This window comes from Dermochelys coriacea, chromosome 7 (assembly GCF_009764565.3).
Source record: "Dermochelys coriacea isolate rDerCor1 chromosome 7, rDerCor1.pri.v4, whole genome shotgun sequence".
Lineage (NCBI taxonomy): Eukaryota > Metazoa > Chordata > Testudines > Dermochelyidae > Dermochelys > Dermochelys coriacea.
Window position 1 is genome coordinate 61,401,373 of NC_050074.1, and position 19,830 is coordinate 61,421,202.

Here is a 19,830-nt window from a genome sequence, read left to right on the forward strand (position 1 = left end):
GAATTAGGTGGACAAAAGCTATAAATGGATCAGTAACCTCTCCCCCATCTCCCGTCAGCCATATTAATCAGGTGTTTCACTGTAAGCATCATGGCAGAGGTGGGTCTTAAGAAGGGACTTGAAGGAGGACAGGCTGGAGGCTGTGCAAATTGATTGGGGGAGAACAATTCACACTTAAGGGATAAACTAGTAGAATGTGTAAAGGCGCTTGGTGGGGGAGAAGCAGACAAGTGGGAAAGAGGCTGCTATTACTGGCAAAGAAATGTGAGTGAGTTACAATGCAATGAGGTAAGTAGGAGAAAGTAGCCTGGGAAGGGCCTTGAGAGTGCCAAGCACTGTTGTGCCTCTCATGTGGCAGACAAGGGAGAGTCACCACTGAAGCAACAAGCTAGGAAGATCATTTTGACTTCACTGTGACTCCTAGTTTAGACAGGTTTCAGAGTAGCAGTCGTGTTAGTCTGCAAAAAACTGTATTACACTTGCGTCTTCAAGCGACATACCCATCCCATGAAGATTCTCTTGAAAAGAAATCCTTGCAGAGGGCTAGTAGGTAGTGCATTCAGGGCTTTTTAAAACTGTGCCAGATTTAGTGTAAGCAGGTCCAACTCCACTGAAGGCAGTGGCATCGCAGACTCTTAGGGCTTGCCTATATGAACAGTTAATTTGCAGCAAGCTTAGATATAAATCTGCCCTGCATTAGCCTGCCCCACACATAGTGTCTGTGTGGATGCTACTGCTGCATACTAACGTTCCCTAGTAGTGCATTTAGATCAGCTTCCATTTCAAAGCAGTGTAGATCAAAGAGCACTATGGAACTTTTAGTGAGTGTAGTACATGAACACTTAATGCGCAGCAGGCTAGAGCAAGCTAGATTTACACCCTTTAGTGTGCCCTAAACTAACTGTTCATATAGACACGCCTTGATACCAGCTATTATTTTGACCCACAGAGGCAAGTTCCATTCATTTCAATGGATTTACACAAGTAAGTAGCATGACTCATTGCATGCTTTGACACTAGTTTTCCAGCATTATAGTTTAGCAGATAGTGCTTTGCCTTCTTATGCCAAATAAAGACCACTCATTTAGGTCCATTGTGTAATTTTAGAAATTATAGCCCACACCCAAACCAAAGAACCAGCCTACCATGGATGACCAAGAATGTTCTCAATTCCACTAGATAAAAAGTATGATAAGGAATATGATACTTCTACATGTGTGGGAGAATTACTTACTTAGTGCTGTCAAAGCAGTGTTTGCTAACAAAACCTATATATTCTACCTTCCCGAAACAACAAATCTATTGTAATTAGTATGCTTCAGGGACTGACGCAGAAGCATGATCTTGCAAGCCAGAACATTTAAAATGTAAGGAAGGAATCTGACATGTACAATAACAAGCTAATGCAAATATTGTATTATCAAGTATAAAATACAACCCCAAATCTCCAGGAACTAGCTGATATGGAACTCCCTAAGTATAACAAGCTGAAAGGGTATTTATTTCAGCCCTGTTTGTTGGGGTTGAAATAAATTGCAAGATCAGTGTCCACAAAGCTCATTTGAGGTATCCACCATGCTACTTAAGGCAGTTATTTTCCTCACTAGCCTCAGTAAGGCCAAATTTTTGAGGTGCTGCGTACCTTCAGTTTCCACTGACTTCAACAGAAGCTGAGGATGTCTTTTTCTTTGCAGGATGAATCGTTTAAAAATGGGAAAACATTAACCAAACAAACGTTTCGCACAACTGCAGACTGCCCATGGTATGTTACACAAAGGCGACAAGGTTTTATCTAAAATATTAATAAACAAGGCACTGGACTGGGACTCAGATACCCAGATTGTTGTCCCTGATCTGCCATTGACCTGCAGTGTGCCCACAGGCAAGACACCTTACTTCTCTGTGCCTTTACTTCACCTCCAGCCATTTGTCTACCTTGTCTATTCTTTCGTGAACTACAGCTCACTTCATCAGATGCATTTGGTGGAAAATACAGAGGGGAGATTGATATACACACACAGAGAACATGAAACAATGGGTTTTATCATACACACTGTAAGGAGAGTGATCACTTAAGATAAGCCATCACCAGCAGCAGGGGGGGGAAAGGAGGAAAACCTTTCATGGTGACAAGCAAGGTAGGCCATTTCCAGCAGTTAACAAGAACCTCTAAGGAACAGTGGGAGGAGGGGGGAAATAAACATGGGGAAATAGTTTTACTTTGTGTAATGACCCATCCACTCCCAGTCTCTATTCAAGCCTAAGTTAATTGTATCCAGTTTGCAAATTAATTCCAATTCAGTAGTCTCTCGTTGGAGTCTATTTTTGAAGTTTTTTTGTTGAAGGATAGCCACCCTCAGGTCTGTAATCGAGTGACCGGAGAGATCTGCAGTGAAGGTCTTTCAAATGGGCTGTTTCAGTCCAAAAAACTTATAATTCCTTTTATTACCAAAATCAAAACCAGAAATCATAAATAAACACCAGGTTTCTATCTAAATAAGAGTTCAGTGTTGAAGTCAAACCAAAAAAAATCAGTTCATTTATTATATAATATATTTCCACACTTTCACTGGAAAAAAGCCCTTGAGAATACTTTACAAACCCTAACATTTGCTTGGCTGACAAGGTGCATTAAAAATGATAAATGTTGTTAGTTACCTCCTTCGTTTTAGAAATTAGGCCTATTTTTTTGCTAGCTGGGAACATCAGCTTAAAAAATCTTTAAGCGAACATTAAAGCACTGATTCAATTTCAACAAGGTATATAAAGATTTGCCTAAAAGCTTGTCTACACAAGAAAATGGATTGTTTGGCAGAACTATACCAGTATAAGTCTAGTGCTATGGCTACGCTGGTATAATTCCCATGTGGACACTATCTGAGAATAAAATTGACTTTTTCTAGTATAATTACTCCTTATTATACCAGAATGAGATTGCCTTTATCCTCAAATAAAGTATCCACATGGGGAGTTATAGCAGCATAGCTATAGCTGTATAATCATAATTATACTGCTGTAGTTCTGCTGGTTAATTGCTGGTGTAGACAAGCCCAGACAAGACAACTTTCAGCAAATGAGAATACTCATGGGCCTCAATGGGGCCATGTGCTTAAATGAAGGCTCAGTCTTTAGTACCTTGCTGAATCAAGGCCTAAAGAAATAAACATAAGGCCATATTGCCCCGAGCTCTTACACAGGTGCCTAGGTATAGGTGGTATCTTCCTGGGCACAATCCCTTGCTGAGCTCCCCCTGGGATGAGGGTGCTTGGGCCCCAAGACAGGCCAGTGCTAGAATGACACAATTTGGCCATAGTCTGTAGCTTCCTGAATTTCTCTCTCTATCTCCCCTCCCACCCCCACCACACACACTCACACCAGATGTGGTGTAATGCACATGTTTTCAGTCAGCATGAGTTTGAGACGGCTGCTTTACTCGTAGGAGGCAAAGCCACAAGTGAAATATACCTGTCATCGCACACAAGTACTGATAACAGTTGATATTGCACCACATATGGCCTATATTATAGAACGTTATTCTAGGAATGTTTGAGAGAGTTTTAAAACATTTTAATGGGACTATTTCTTGTATCCCTCTGCCTGCAAAGCCATGTGTCTCAGTTTTCATGAGGCCAACTGTACAAGACTCAGAGAAAAGGAAAAAAATCAAGCTAAAAATATAATAAAAATAATAAAAAAACTATTCAAATGATCTAAAATAACTTTCCTATAGCTAAAAATTCAATCTCTTGTTTCTGATGTCATCAAATTGCAGTTGATTTCAGTGAAAGTTGCTGGGTACTGAGAAATTTTAAAAACAATCAGACCACTTATTTAGGTGCTTAAACATGAGATTTTTAGGCACCTGTTTTTGCAAATATCAACTCTGCCACAATCTGAACCTGTGGTTTCCACCAGGCTGCTATGGGTATTTCAAATCGATGATCGCATCACTAAGCCACAACCCCTCCAATGGATGCTGCACCATGAGGGTTCTGGCATTGCCTCTTTAAAGAAAATAGATGTATTGAAACATACTTTGCATCTTAGATAATTGACAGATTACACAGATTCAATCACTAGTCAGAACATGGACTCAGTACATTAGAAAGACGCTTTGCTTGCAGCTGACATGGTTTTGGAACCTGATTCTAAGAAGGCTTTGCTGGTACAATAAAAGATCAAAGCAAGCAGAGCTAGTTAGATTGGCCCAGATCCACAAATCAACAGAAGTTAGAAGCCTACATACCTTTGTGGATCTGGGCCTTTGTATGTGCCGGTCCTGTGAATATCTGGGTTTTATTTTCATTAATGAGTACCCTGAGCTCAGTTCTTAAAAGGAAGAAACAAGGGCTGACCTAGGAAAACTCAGCCAGATAAAAGTTTTAATGTATTTTTGTTCTTCCTGTAAGAGGAAGACAAGTTAAATATTGCTCTTGCAAGAGCAATGCCTTCACGTTGTGCTGTAGCACTTGGCATGATTAATTTACCCTAGCACTCTAGCTACCAAAAAGGCTTTTCCAATTCTGAGCTGATAAGTAGTTAACCATCTTCATTACCAAGAAATTAAATAAATAGCATCTCTATTCAGAGTTTCTTCCAGTAAGTTATTTTGGTGCATCCTGGTCCAACAGTGTTACTTCCTCTTATTGGTTCTATTCTTGATATCAGAAGCAGGGCTATTGTGATTGCAGCTAGAATTGTTTATTTAGACAATAGATAAACATAGCACAGGATGAAGTATAGGACCTTAAGTTTCCTATTCACCCCAAATATTGGTCACCATGGTCACATTTTGAAGATCACAAATTATTAAGTCAGTGGAGTTGTAAGGGTGTAGTCAAAGATAGAACTTGGTCCCCTATTTGTAAGTTATAAAACAATAAATCTGATATAAAGGAGGAAAGATATGGCTAATATACAAAAAAGCTTCTAAATTACACTAGATAAAATCAAACCATTTAAAGAGATTTAATGCATTAAAAAGGGTACTACCATGCACAGGTAGTTAAACACTCTAACATATTTCTATAATACACTGAATAATTTATTTTCATTTTAAACAATAATTACTGTTATGGACTTTTAAAAATACCAATATGAGCACAAAATCTGATAACAGTATGACACAGACAGACTGAATGAAGTTGCACCAGGAAGGCTTTAGTTTCAAATTTTCAAACTTGCTGCCAGTTAGAGAGGTAGCACAGTCTAGGGCAATGTTTCTCAGATTATGGGGAACAACTTGGAAGTGGGTTGCACACCAGTCCTGATTGGCTGGTGGTTAGAACTGTTTGGAAAAATTATGAAACATTTAACAGTTAAAAAAAAAAGAATTTTTTTCTGTACATTTCCCCCCATTTTTACCCCCAGGATGCAAAAGTTTGTTGGAGTGGGTAGACTGTACAACAGTTTTTTTGGTATTTTGTGGATTGTGGACCAAAAAAGGTAGCGCCTTCTATCAAGAGGAATGAGATCAGGGTTAGGACACAGTCAGGAGTTTCTGGGTTCTAAGCCCAGATGTTACTCTAGCTTGCTGTGTGGCCTGGGGAAAGTCACACCTCATGGCTCTGCCTCCATCTCTGCAGCTGTAAAATAGGAATAATAATACTTACCATGCCCAACACACAGGGATATTCACAGATCTTACTTGTTTACTGTCTGTACAGCACTTTGAACATATAAAGTGCTAAGTCTTACTAATAATGGAAAGTAATATGCATGGAAAACCTTAACAGCGAATTTCTAATCTTTTGTCCATTTTTTTATGGTAAATCTTTTATATCTTGAAGGACAAATGAGAATAATCTGTAAAATGAAAGGCCAAGTGGCGCCTTCTAGACTTCCAGTTTGGGTGTCTCACTCTCACAGGCAACACATGCCATGAGCTCAGTGGCTCAGCTGGTGAGCTCCCAATCCCCAGCACAATGCTGGGGAATGAATGAACAGGTAAGGAAACTCCTCATTACAATACAATGATACTCAGCACTCCCGTCTCTACCAGTGATCTTCCACCTAACTCCACAAAATAGTCCACCTAAAATAGCAGTCCATCTAATTAAATAAAAGATTGTCATTATTAACATTTTCAGGCTTAAGTCACAAGGTGAGTAATCTCACCTTCAGCAAGGGAGGAATATTGGGCTGAGCGAAGTTGCCACCTCACTGGTCTCTGCCCCAGTGATGAGATTTGGAAAGCCAATCCGCTTCTGGGGAGAGGGGAAGCAGGCAGGGGAGTGCCATGGGGCAACTTAGCCAGAGGAGACCACATGCTTGCATGTCTATTCCAGCAGAGTGAGAAATCAGCTAGCCCCCTTGGGTCTTTGTGCGCCCAGAGAATGCTCTTGATAGAAAGGACGGGCAGCATGCATGATGGGCTGGGTACCTCAAAGGGGTGAGGCTGTGAATTATTTGGGAGAACTTGTTTGTTTATTCTTTCGATTTATACCAGATGCTATTCCGTAAGCAGTGAACCCATTCAATGTTTTCGGAGCCCCAACCACAATTAAAAGGGTCCATTAGCCAGTGTAACAACGGATTTCACTTCATGATAGGTTAATTCCCCCCAAAAAGCTCCTAGCAAATAATAAAATTTTCCCTCCCCAAAACACAATGGGCTTTGGAGTGGGGCCAGTAGGTTAAAGAGCTCTAGGATCTAGCAGACTATTATGAGAGTTGTGGAGTTGTAAGGCAGTCACAGAGAACACTCTGCTAACAGCTCTCTCACATGTATACCAAGAGGCTTTAAGTCAACTGACTGCACCTTGGGCAGAACAAGGGTATCTCCCGGGGCAGGGTTCATGTGTCTCAAGGAGCATCGTGAATAGGGGGGTAGCTACATGAGATAGCTCAACACCGCATCCAATTGTCTACAGGATGGGGAATTGGGGGAAGGTCAACTAGTCATTGGCATCCTTCTCTTAAAACTCACTGAGAACAGGGCCTGCTCATAACTATCTGATATACACGTATCTAGAGCAAATATGACTAATTCATAGACACCTTTATCCACAGGCACCTGCCCTAAGTCAGCTGCTTTACTCACACCTTGCATTGCCCCTCCTCAGTGACTGATTCAGTGGATAATAAGGCAACAACTTCACTCAGTTTGGCATTTAACGATCAGTAGTATGAACTATCTCCAAGACTATCATGTTATTTGTCTTACATGTACTCAGTAAACAAAGAACAGAACAGTCAGATAGGGGTTGACTCACTCAAGATAACAGAGATGCCGTGTGAAATGATTAGCATAAAGTACTGAGGTACAAAGTACATTTCTGGGACCAGCTCCTCACCTCTGTTTCAGACCCTTTATGCTGGGGCAACTGAGCAAGTGAGTAAGTTACATTGTTTCAGTCTCCAGCAGATGTACCAAAATCACCACCTTGCTGATACTCATTTACACCCTTGGTGGTGATATCAGAAGATAGGTCAGGGAGTGTTTAGGCAAAACATATTTTGAACTTACACAGTTTATGTAAGGACCAAGTATAACCAACTTTATACCTATTTCACAGGTAGGGAAGTTGAAGCACAAAGACTGAATTATAGTTGCCTCTAGAGATGATCTCACCAAATCAAGCCTTAGGTGCATTGCAAAGACAGCGACATGCAAGCATTCATTGTTGCTCCCTGTGCTGTGCCTGTTCTGGTGATTTTAAAAAGTATTTTAACTCACACAAATGTCTTAAAGGTGCATTAATGGAATATTGTGGTTTGGAGACAATACACAAAGCATGCTCACCATTGCCTCAAGTTTGCCCCTCCGTGTGTACTGCAGACTCCATGGAGCACTCTCTGCAGGGTCTGGGAACGGAGAGCTACAGAAGCAGCTGACTTCCCCTTTGCAGAAAAACAAAAAACAGGGAGGATGTGTGTATGGAGGGCCCTTCTGTATATGGATCATGTGTAACTGAGGCCACAGGTCTATTTATTAAATCCCTCTTCCTGTTCCCACTGTGCTAGCTGCTCCAAGTCTGAAAGCAGAACCCTTCCAACCCTCACTGAGAAGATTTGCCTGAGGATAAAGCCCAGTAGAGTACAGCACTGGTTTGCCATAACATTTGTGCCTAAAATTTCAGGTTTGGGGTGGGACAAATGTAGAGACTTTTCTCCCTGTCTAGGTTAACAAGTAGGGCATAGACCACCAGTGGCACCCTGGCCTCTTCCTGTGGCACGTCCTGAGGACTGAAATGCTATGGTCTAACAAAAGTCTTTGTGTTTAATATTATAGGGGCATCTGGCTTAAAATTAATGGCCTGTGATATACAGGAGGTCAGATTAGATGATCTAATGGTCCCTTCTGGCCTTAACCTGTATGAAACTAAGTATACGAGCCACCAGTGATTCAGTATAAGCCAGCATGGGTTATGTGAGCACTTCACAGTTTATTTGTGTGCATCGAAGTGGCCCGTTTTCCTATTACTGCATTGACTTTATAACTGCCCCCTCCCCCCGCTCTCCTGCTGGTAATAGCTCATCTTAAGTGATCACTCTCCTTACAGTGTGTATGGTAACACCCATTGTTTCATGTTCTCTATGTATATAAATCTCCCCACTGTATTTTCCACTGAATGCATCCGATGAAGTGAGCTGTAGCTCACGAAAGCTTATGCTCAAATAAATTTGTTAGTCTCTAAGGTGCCACAAGTACTCCTTTTCTTTTTGCAAATACAGACTAACACGGCTGCTACTCTGAAACCTTTCTGAAGTTTGTTCTTTGCTAACCATTGCATTGTTAAAATTATCATGTTTAACTACATGTGAATGGTTTGGGTTTGATAGTAATAGGACTATTTTTAGACCATTTGATTAACTGCCATAATTAATGTTTTGGGTTTTAACTGGTTTTATTTCTGGAGTTGTGGAATTTACTAATTTTTTAGGAGGCTAGGAGAAACATAAAGCTGTTTGTAGTGGGAGTTAGTGGGGTTTTGTGTTTGAGTACAGCTAGTTATTCCTGGAAATAATTACACACGTGCTTAATTTTAAACACGTGAAAACTCCCATTAAAGTTAAGCACATGCATAAATGTTAAACTCACAGGCAAGATTGGAGACTGTAGTGCATCAGGGGAGATGTAGCCTAGCGAAGGAACCTGGCCTCCAGAGGAGTGAGAGAGCATGAGGCATCCAGACTATACAATTCCCATCAGGCACTGCAGCACCATTTCCAAATCAAGTGATTTTGGCATTTGGTTTTTTGCTGAAGAGTAGAAATTTTCTGTAGGGGTGGAAAAGAACATGGTCTGTATGAGCAGATCCCATTGCACATCTGGGCCTATGGATGTTGTTATAAGCTATGTATCCCACAAAATCTCCAACAGTATCCGTATCTTAAAGGTAATATAAACCTTTAAAAAAAAACCCACACCTTTATAAAAGTAAAAATCCACCTTCCTTACACAATTGTTGCTTTTGGAGTTACAGCAATCACGTGCATGCAGAAGTATTTATGTTGTAAGGAAAGCAATGCTCTTTATTTAAAAAAATGCAACTGCAAAAGTGTTTAAAAATAGTCCCACAAATAATAATTATTTATATTCCAGTAGCCCCTAGAGGCCTCCACTTCTCGGAGTCTTGTGCTAGATGCTGTACACGTAGTGAGAGATCCTTCCTCAAAGAGCTTATATTGTGAATAGAGAAGACAGCCCAAAGGAGAAGGATTATCCCCATTTTAGATGGAGAAATGAGGTGTTCAATGACTTGCCAAAGGTCACACAGGAAGTCAGTAACAGAGCTAGAAACTGAATCCTGAAATTCTACATCCCAGTCTGGTGCTTTAACCACCATACCATCCTCCCTCTCTCATAGACTTCAGTGTGTGCCAGTTAGCCTAAAAGTTCATTATTCCTAGTTCCAGCCTTTCGGACTCACTTGCTCTTTGACATTTAAAGACCTTCAAATACCTGTAGATGGATATCCTCGCACGAAGAGCCCTCTATGGTCTCTGCTATCAGCCTATGTACAATAGTCCTCACAGTGGTTGTCTTCCTTTTCCTTTAATATTCAATAAAAGCCTCATTCTGCCATCCTTCATATCAGTGAGTGTACCACCTTACTCCTTGAGTGGTCCCACTGAAATGAAAAGGACCATGTGAGGAGTGGGGTTATTATTCAGCATGAAGAAAGGTGACAGCATCTGGCTCCAAAAGACCATTGTCAAGATTTAAAAGGTTCAGACTCTGCTGTGTGACATGTGGAAGGTGTTTGGTAGTTAGCAGTCCATCCCTTTGCCTTCCCCTCTCCCCCAAAATAAAATTCCCCACTCAATCATGAAGGAAGGGAGGGGACTCTGACGGAGGCTCAGCCAGGAAGAGGAAGTCAGAGGAAGGACTGAGCTACTGAGTCAATCAGAGCAGGGGAGAAGGAAGCGATGACTGAAAAATAAGATCCTAAGTATAGCTCTCCAAAGCAGAAATCTGTGTTAGAGGGTGCTAAACAGACCTTTAAACAAATGAGGTCAGTCTCCCTGGAAAAACTATTTAGTCAGTCACAATTACTGTCAATAGTTCTTCAGCATCAGCATTGGGTGTAACCAGCAACCAGCTACTAATACATGCAACACTAAAGAAATCAGCAATATGTCTTGGTTCTATCTGTATACTATGTCCGCAATATCAGCCTATTCTGAATTTCCTTCTCATTCATCCCTGCAATTCATGTAGTTAGCACCAAACCCCAGCTGCAATATCTCAGCAGTGCCTCAGTAACAGTGCTGGAGTATGCCACAATTCCACACCTGCTGGAATCCACACAGATGCCCTCATCTCCTCTACCCTTGATTTCCCCTCCCAGTCTCCTGTGTATGCACAATGCTGCTGCCCACGTTCTGACATGTGCAAAGCAACATGACCACAAAGGTTAACTTGTGTCTTATTATTAGACTGATATACATCACTTGTGCATATTTTGATCCATTTGCAGAAGGCATCAAATGTTAATGGCTGGTGAGCTAAAAGGGATTGCCATTGGTGAGAGAAGCGGTGTCCACGAAGCAGATTTTCTTTAAACTTCTTTACCTTTGCATGTTTATATTTCCCCGACCAGTTGGTCTTAGGTTAATTTTTGGATATCAAACTTTCTAACCATGCTTATTTAGTTACTGGGAGCCAATGCAACTCAGCTGCAGGCATTTTAAGCCTGATTTGCTTTGCACTGGTGTAAATAATTAAATGGTGCAGAGAAAAGTAAAAGGCTCCTAGATCAGCATGGCCATGTTTTATACCCACTTTGCACTAGTGTAATTGACTATAGAAGGTAATGGTGAATCTGGCCAGGAGGTAGGGTCTGTTGGTTCCCAGTAGGGTTGCCAACCCTCCAGGATTGTCCTGGAATCTCCAGGAATGTAAAGATTAATCTTTAATTAAAGATTATGTCATGTGATAAAACCTACAGGAATATGTCTGTCCAAAATTGGCAAACCTAGTTCCCAGGTAGTAAACACCCCGATCTCCTGACAAACTTTGCTAGTGGAGGGGGAATGGTTCTGAGTGAGTGCTGTCAGTGAGGTGCTCTGAGCAGAGGAACTGAAAATGGGTTTAGAGTCACAGTAAAAGGATCCTTCTGATATCCTGTGACTTTCTGGTTTTCCCCTCTAGTTTGTGGGGATGTGCAGTGTAGTTTGCATGGCCAAGCCATTACTCACATGGAGCAGCGCTGAAGTCATTAGGTGACTGAGATCCCTTTCAGCTTCAGAGTGACTCCTTGCAGGGCACCGGGTGAAAAACGCCTGAGCAAACAAAAGGTGTTGTCCCTACCTGCCTGTGGTGTAGCTGGGCCTGGTTCATGAATAAGGCTTTTCATCCGTTCCTGTACCTGGCCATTTGAGAACCTCAGAGAATGAATGAACAGCCATGGCAGCCACACGTTTCAGAGCAAGAGCTGTTCAAAGGGCAGGCTCGCTCTACCCTCTCCTTTGACCTGCAGGGTGAAGGCAAAATGGATCAGACACAGGTTTTTTATTGTTGGAGAACTCAGACATGTAGCAATGTTTATTCACTAGGACCATGCACAGAGATTGCAGGAAGAGAACAGTGAATGATTACTACAATCTGAGCCATTTGTAGCCTTTGAGGTGGGGACCATCTTTTCACCCAGCACAGTAGGCTCTTGGTCCATGAGTGGGGCTCCTAGGCATATGATAATACAAATAATTAATAGCTGATTTGCTTATTAATAAAGGCATATTCAATGTTAACAGAAGTGAATTTGTGCCTGCTGTGGCCTGACATGTTGAGCCACATTTTGATTCTGTCCCAGCTGACTTTAAATGTTTTAGCTGTTGTAGTTTAGTAGAATAGGGACTGAGGAGGCTGAAGGTTGGGTACTAAGGGCCTGGTTTATATTTACATTATTGCCCATTTACACGACCCTTTACTCTACCACTGCAAAGGGGCAATCTGGGACCCTAGATGCACCATGATATCGCTCCACCCATAGCCCTGCCAACTGCCTTGGGCATTGGCATGGTGCCTCCTTCTCTTCCCAGTGAGGCAGGGACAGCTGCCTGGGCTGCCCCGTCTTTGCAGAGCAACATCAAAAGCTCTACTCACTTATGGGCAGTGGGGGGGGGCTTGTCATCCCCCATTTCTTGCATCCCTTAGGTGGGTGGGCCAGCTACACTGCACTCTCCTTATCCTTCCACAGTGTCCTTCATTAGGGTGATACTGGCAGGGTCCCCAAAGTGGTGGGTCTTAGTGGTAACACCTCATTGAGGTGCCTGGGCAGTTCACACCCCCAAAGCAATTGATTCAGCTTGTATGCAGATGCAGGTAAGTATCACTGCATCCTCAGCTGTCATTTTCAAGCTTTTCTTAAGCATGAGAGCAATACGCTACTTTCTCCTCTAACTGAAAGCTCAGATTCATGAAATGTCTCCAGCAGCTGGGACCCTAGGTTTGAACCTACAGTCCTATGCCTTAAAATGGCCTTGGGAGTGGTTGCTGGAGTGGTGTAAATGGGAATTGTGTCTCTTATGAAGGATCTTACAAGCTTTCTCCCTTTCAGCAGAAACTGGAGTCACCAGACGCTCCCCTGCGCTATTTGCATTATTCGCCTTCTGTGTAGGATTGGAAATACTGCAGTAAGTTTAATTACAGCAAGAGGTGCATGTCTGGGGCTTTTTCAAAGGTGCCCTCTCTACCTACCTTTTCAAAAAGTTCTACAAACCACAAAGTATAAATCCGATGATTCTGCTCCACTCTGAAATTCTGCAAGAGGATCTTGTTATGGTGAACAATCTAAACAGTGAAAAGAAAAGGAGTACTTGTGGTACCTTAGAGACTAACAAATTTATTTGAGCATAAGCTTTCGTGAGCTACAGCTCACTTCATCGGATGCATTTGGTGGAAAAAACAGAGGAGAGATTAATATACACACACACAGAGAACATGAAACAATGGGTTTATCATACACACTGTAAGGAGAGTGATCACTTAAGATAAGCCATCACCAGCAGCAGGAGGGGGGAAAGGAGGAAAACCCTTCATGGTGACAAGCAAAGTAGGCCATTTCCAGCAGTTAACAAGAACCTCTGAGGAACAGTGGGAGGAGGGGGGAAATAAACATGGGGAAATAGTTTTACTTTGTGCAATGACTCATCCATTCCCAGTCTCTATTCAAACGTAAGTTAATTGTATCCAGTTTGCAAATTAATTCCAATTCAGCAGTCTCTAGTTGGAGTCTGGTTTTGAAGCTTTTTTGTGGAAGGATAGACACTCAGGTCTGTAATCGAGTGACCAGAGAGATTGAAGTGTTCTCCAACTGGTTTTTGAATGTTATAATTCTTGACGTCTGATTTGTGTCCATTCATTCTTTTACGTAGAGACTGTCCAGTTTGACCAATGTACATGGCAGAGGGGCATTGCTGGCACATGATGGCATATATCACATTGGTAGATGCGCAGGTGAACGAGCCTCTGATAGTGTGGCTGATGTGATTAGGCCCTATGATGGTGTCCCCTGAATAGATATGTGGACAGAGTTGGCAACGGACTTTGTTGCAAGAATAGGTTCCTGGGTTAGTGGTTCTGTTGTGTGGTGTGTGGTTGCTGGTGAGTATTTGCTTCAGATTGGGGGGCTGTCTGTAAGCAAGGACTGGCCTGTCTCCCAAGATCTGTGAGAGTGATGGGTCGTCCTTCAGGATAGGTTGTAGATCCTTGATGATGCATTGGAGAGGTTTTAGTTGGGGGCTGAAGGTGATGGCTAGTGGCGTTCTGTTATTTTCTTGGTTGGGCCTGTCCTGTAGTAGGTGACTTCTGGGTACTCTTCTGGCTCTGTCCATCTGTTTCTTCACTTCAGCAGGTGGGTATTGTAGTTGTAGGAATGCATGATAGAGATCTTGTAGGTGTTTGTCTCTGTCTGAGGGGTTGGAGCAAATGCGGTTATATCGTAGAGCTTGGCTGTAGACAACGGATCGTGTGGTATGATCTGGATGAAAGCTAGAGGCATATAGGTAGGAATAGCGGTCAGTAGGTTTCCGATATAGGGTGGTGTTTATGTGACCATCGCTTATTAGCACCGTAGTGTCCAGGAAGTGGATCTCTTGTGTGGATTGGTCCAGGCTGAGGTTGATAGTGGGATGGAAATTGTTGAAATCATGGTGGAATTCCTCAAGGGCTTCTTTTCCATGGGTCCAGATGATGAAGATGTCATCAATGTAGCACAAGTAGAGTAGGGGCATTAGGAGACGAGAGCTGAGGAAGCGTTGTTCTAAGTCAGCCATAAAAATGTTGGCATACTGTGGGGCCATGCGTGTACCCATCGCAGTGCCGCTGATTTGAAGGTATACATTGTCCCCAAATGTGAAATAGTTATGGGTGAGGACAAAGTCACAAAGTTCAGCCACCAGGTTAGCCGTGACATTATCGGGGATACTGTTCCTGACGGCTTGTAGTACATCTTTGTGTGGAATGTTGGTGTAGAGGGCTTCTACATCCATAGTGGCCAGGATGGTGTTTTCAGGAAGATCACCAATGGATTGTAGTTTCCTCAGGAAGTCAGTGGTGTCTCGAAGATAGCTGGGAGTGCTGGTAACGTAGGGCCTGAGGAGGGAGTCTACATAGCCAGACAATCCTGCTGTCAGGGTGCCAATGCCTGAGATGATGGATTTCCAGGTTTATGGATCTTGGGTAGCAGATAGAATACCCCAGGTCTGGGTTCTAGCGGTGTGTCTGTGCGGATTTGTTCTTGTGCTGATGCATCCGATGAAGTGAGCTGTAGCTCACGAAAGCTTATGCTCTAATAAATTTGTTAGTCTCTAAGGTGCCACAAGTACGCCTTTTCTTTTTGCGAATACAGACTAACATGGCTGCTACTCTGAAACCTCTCCTTACAGTGTGTATGATAAACCCATTGTTTCATGTTCTCTGTGTGTGTATATCAATCTCCCCTCTGTTTTTTTCCACCAAATGCATCCGATGAAGTGAGCTGTAGTTCACAAAAGCTTATGCTCAAATAAATTTGTTAGTCTCTAAGGTGCCACAAGTACTCCTTTTCTTTTTGCGAATACAGACTAACACGGCTGCTACTCTGAAACCTGTCAATCTAAACAGTGGAAATAAGATTTCTGGAGATGTATAGGTTTCAGAGTAGCAGCCGAGTTAGTCTGTATTCGCAAAAAGAAAAGGAGTACTTGTGGCACCTTAAAGACTAACAAATTTATTAGCGCATAAGCTTTCGTGAGCTACAGCTCACTTCATCGGATGCATTAATGCATCCACAAGTACTCCTTTTCTTTTTGGAGATGTATACTAGCCAGTAAATAATGTGAGTTAAATAGTTTTCTTGGAACTGGCACAGTCAATGGAATCACTTTGTTTTAAGGGACATGAACTGTTTATGATAACTTAGCGTGAATAGTAAAATTCTGCTTGCGTGAATTACATTTCTTCACTTTAGTGTACTGTTTTCCCTTACTTCCTGCCCAACATTATGCAGAAGTACAGTATTAACTAGCTGCTACTTTCCATCAGAATGATGACTGCACTTTAGTAATGCGTCAAGTGATTCCCATACAGAGAGAGTACAAAATATTGCACTCCTGCCTCAGTCAAAACTCCCACTGAAGTCAATGAGAGCTCTGCCTATAAGGTCTGATATAAAGCCCTTTAAATTCAGTGAAAAGATTCCTATGGATTTCAATGGGCCAGACCCTTGAGGATTCAGTAAGGACTGTAGGATTTAGCCCATAGTTTAATATGGTCATGATCACAGAGCATAAATAATTTATTGCTATTTTTATTTTCATTATACTGCATCTAGCTCAACTGCAGGAAGTTTTCTCCTCAAGACCAGTCACACATCCCAAATGGCAGGTCAGAATCCTTTTTATTCAAGTAATGTAAAATGGCAGCTAAAGCCAATTGAAAAATTCTTTGAATTAAAAAGCAGTATCCATATTGATTTGCTTTTTAAAAATTTGGTGCAGTTGTCCTCCCAGGTGGAGACTGTCTGCCAATTTTCAATCCAATACATATCCAGATATTGCTCTGTTTAGTGATCCATTTCAGGAAACATGGTTTAACAACAAAAACTATGGCAGCTCACCTTCAGCCCCCAACTAAAACCTCTCCAATGCATCATCAAGGATCTACAACCCATCCTGAAGGATGACCCATCACTCTCACAGATCTTGGGACACAGGCCAGTCCTTGCTTACAGACAGCCCCCCAACCCGAAGCAAATACTCACCAGTAACCACACACCACACAACAGAACCGCTAACCCAGGAACCTATCCTTGCAACAAAGCCCGTTGCCAGCTGTGTCCACATATCTATTCAGGGGACACCATCATAGGGCCTAATCACATCAGCCACACTATCAGAGGCTCATTCACCTGCACATCTACCAATGTGATATATGTCATCATGTGCCAGCAATGCCACTCTGCCATGTACATTGGTCAAACTGGACAGCCTCTACTTGTAAAAGAATAAATGGACACAAATCTGACGTCAAGAATTATAACATTCAAAAACCAGTCGGAGAACACTTCAATCTCTCCGGTCACTCGATTACAGACCTGAGGGTGGCTATCCTTCAACAAAAAACTTCAAAACCAGACTCCAACGAGAGACTGCTGAATTGGAATTAATTTGCAAACTGGATACAATTAATTTAGGCTTGAATAGAGACTGGGAGTGGATGGGTCATTACACAAAGTAAAACTATTTCCCCATGTTTATTCCTCCCCCCCCCCCCCGTTCCTCAGAGGTTCTTGTTAACTGCTGGAAATGGCCTACCTTGCTTGTCACCATGAAAGATTTTCCTCCTTTCCCCCCCCTGCTGCTGGTGATTATCACTAGAAAAGGTTTTCTTCCCCCCCTCCCACTCTCCTGCTGGTAATAGCTCATCTTAAGTGATCACTCTCCTTACAAAAAGAAAAAGAGTACTTGTGGCACCTTAGAGACTAACAAATTTATTAGAGCATAAGCTTTCGTGAGCTACAGCTCACTTCATCGGATGCATCCGATGAAGTGAGCTGTAGCTCACGAAAGCTTATGCTCTAATAAATTTGTTAGTCTCTAAGGTGCCACAAGTACTCTTTTTCTTTTTGCGAATACAGACTAACACGGCTGCTACTCTGAAAACTCTCCTTACAGTGTGTATGGTAACACCCATTGTTTCATGTTCTCTATGTATATAAATCTCCCCACTGTATTTTCCACTGAATGCATCCGATGAATGCATAGCTCACGAAAGCTTATGCTCAAATAAATTTGTTAGTTTCTAAGGTGCCACAAGTACTCCTTTTCTTTTTGCGAAACTTTAGAAAGAATCCCATAAAATATTCAAAAGCTAAACCAAATAAATTTCAATTTAAAAATCATAATGGAAATGAAAGCCATCAAAATACCCAAAAGTTTTCTACAAATCCTTTAAATCATGAAAAATCATGACAATTTTCAGTTATAAAACCAAACAACACAAAACCACATCATCGGTGAGGATTTGGGATTTGATCCTAGTATCTTTTGCAGAAGCATTTGGCATAGTTTTGTAAAGTTGGATGCTAACATCTGCTATTCCTAACCTGTATTTTGGATTAGAGGCATTATTGGCAAAAAAAATTTTTTTGAACAACTTTTACATTTTGGGAATTATTTATTACCAAAGGGAGAATTGAGGAAGCATCTCTACTTAACCTAGACAAAAACACTACAAAACATTGTGTAGGAAACAATTCTGCACTGGCTAAAGGATGAACAAGGTGATTTAGCAGGCATTTTCCACATCTGATTTGCACATTGCACTTCTCAGTGACACTGGTTAGAACAGAGGAAGTCACAATGGCTGAGGAGGTAGTGTATAGTCTTGTACTACTCAAGTTTGTTTGATCAGTTACAACACTTTATAGAGCATAAAGCAAGGTCATCCCAGGAGAGAGCTTTCCTGTGTGATTCTGTTTTAGCACTCAGAACTTGGATTATAAATATCTGTTCCAGATTAGAGAGAGGAAACTTCACTTCACTCCAGCTCCGTCTATATTACAAAATAGAGCTGTTACAGAAAAGGGTTGCAGCTGAACCAGCACTGATCACTATTTAGCTGTAAGTGGAGACAAAGACAATTTATGTTCAGAGCAGTTTCAACAAAATTGCTATTTTATTGACTGGAGCCAATACAAATACTTTCTAGGGTACGTCAGCTGGGATATGCACAGCATGGGCTAGATGAAACGTTGCTGAACAGGTCTTCTTGTACGTACTTACAGCTCAACCATGTCCAGATCCAAGTCCAAGCAGTTTATTTACCAATTCTTTTTTAACAGTCAGCTTGCTGACTCCTGTAAAGAATTCTCATAGGTTGGTAAGGCACTGTTTTCTTCTTTACTTAAGCCATGCTGGTTAATTCCTATGATACCATTTGCATCCAAGTGTTTTATTATTTTTGCTAATTTACTTAGTGCTGACGAAAGGTTCAGTAGTATAATTTACTGGGTCACAAGGACAGCTAGCTTAGCACATACGAGGCAGGGTACTCTTTAAATTCTGGAGATCAACAGCCAAGCCAGTTGGTGCAGCTGTGAGCAAACAGTATGGTCCGAGTTTATCATGCATTGGAGTCAGATATAATTGTGCAATGTGGTACAGAGACCCCAGGTGGAACTTTCTAACAAGTACCTTTGTTTCTTGTGGGCTGCTTAAGATATGCATAGTACAAGGCAAATTCATCCCTGGATTCTGTCCATGAATTTGTCCCTATGACTTACATGAAGTTTATCTAAGTCCCACACATGCAACTTCAGAACCAGTGACATCCAGATCATACCACACGATCCATTGTCTACAGCCAAGCTCTACGATATAACCGCATTTGCTCCAACCCTTCAGACAGAGACAAACACCTACAAGATCTCTATCATGCATTCCTACAACTACAATACCCACCTGCTGAAGTGAAGAAACAGATGGACAGAGCCAGAAGAGTACCCAGAAGTCACCTACTACAGGACAGGCCCAACAAAGAAAATAACAGAACGCCACTAGCCATCACCTTCAGCCCCCAACTAAAACCTCTCCAACGCATCATCAAGGATCTACAACCTATCCTGAAGGACGACCCATCACTCTCACAGATCTTGGGAGACAGGCCAGTCCTTGCTTACAGACAGCCCCCCAATCTGAAGCAAATACTCACCAGCAACCACACACCACACAACAGAACCACTAACCCAGGAACCTATTCTTGCAACAAAGTCCGTTGCCAACTCTGTCCACATATCTATTCAGGGGACACCATCATAGGGCCTAATCACATCAGCCACACTATCAGAGGCTCGTTTACCTGCACATCTATCAATGAGATATATGCCATCATGTGCCAGC

The 19,830-nt window shown here is 42.0% G+C and overlaps 1 long non-coding RNA gene across 2 annotated transcripts in view; it reads right to left on the reverse strand.

Moving 5' to 3' along the window:
* Positions 1-2,521: 2,521 nt before the first annotated feature.
* The window catches only part of LOC122461205, a 45,834-nt gene continuing 28,525 nt past the window's right edge, over positions 2,522-19,830 (reverse strand). For both annotated transcript variants that reach the window (XR_006283021.1, XR_006283022.1), the window contains one exon: positions 2,522-5,287. This is a non-coding gene — a long non-coding RNA (uncharacterized LOC122461205). The remainder of the gene's footprint in view (positions 5,288-19,830) is intronic.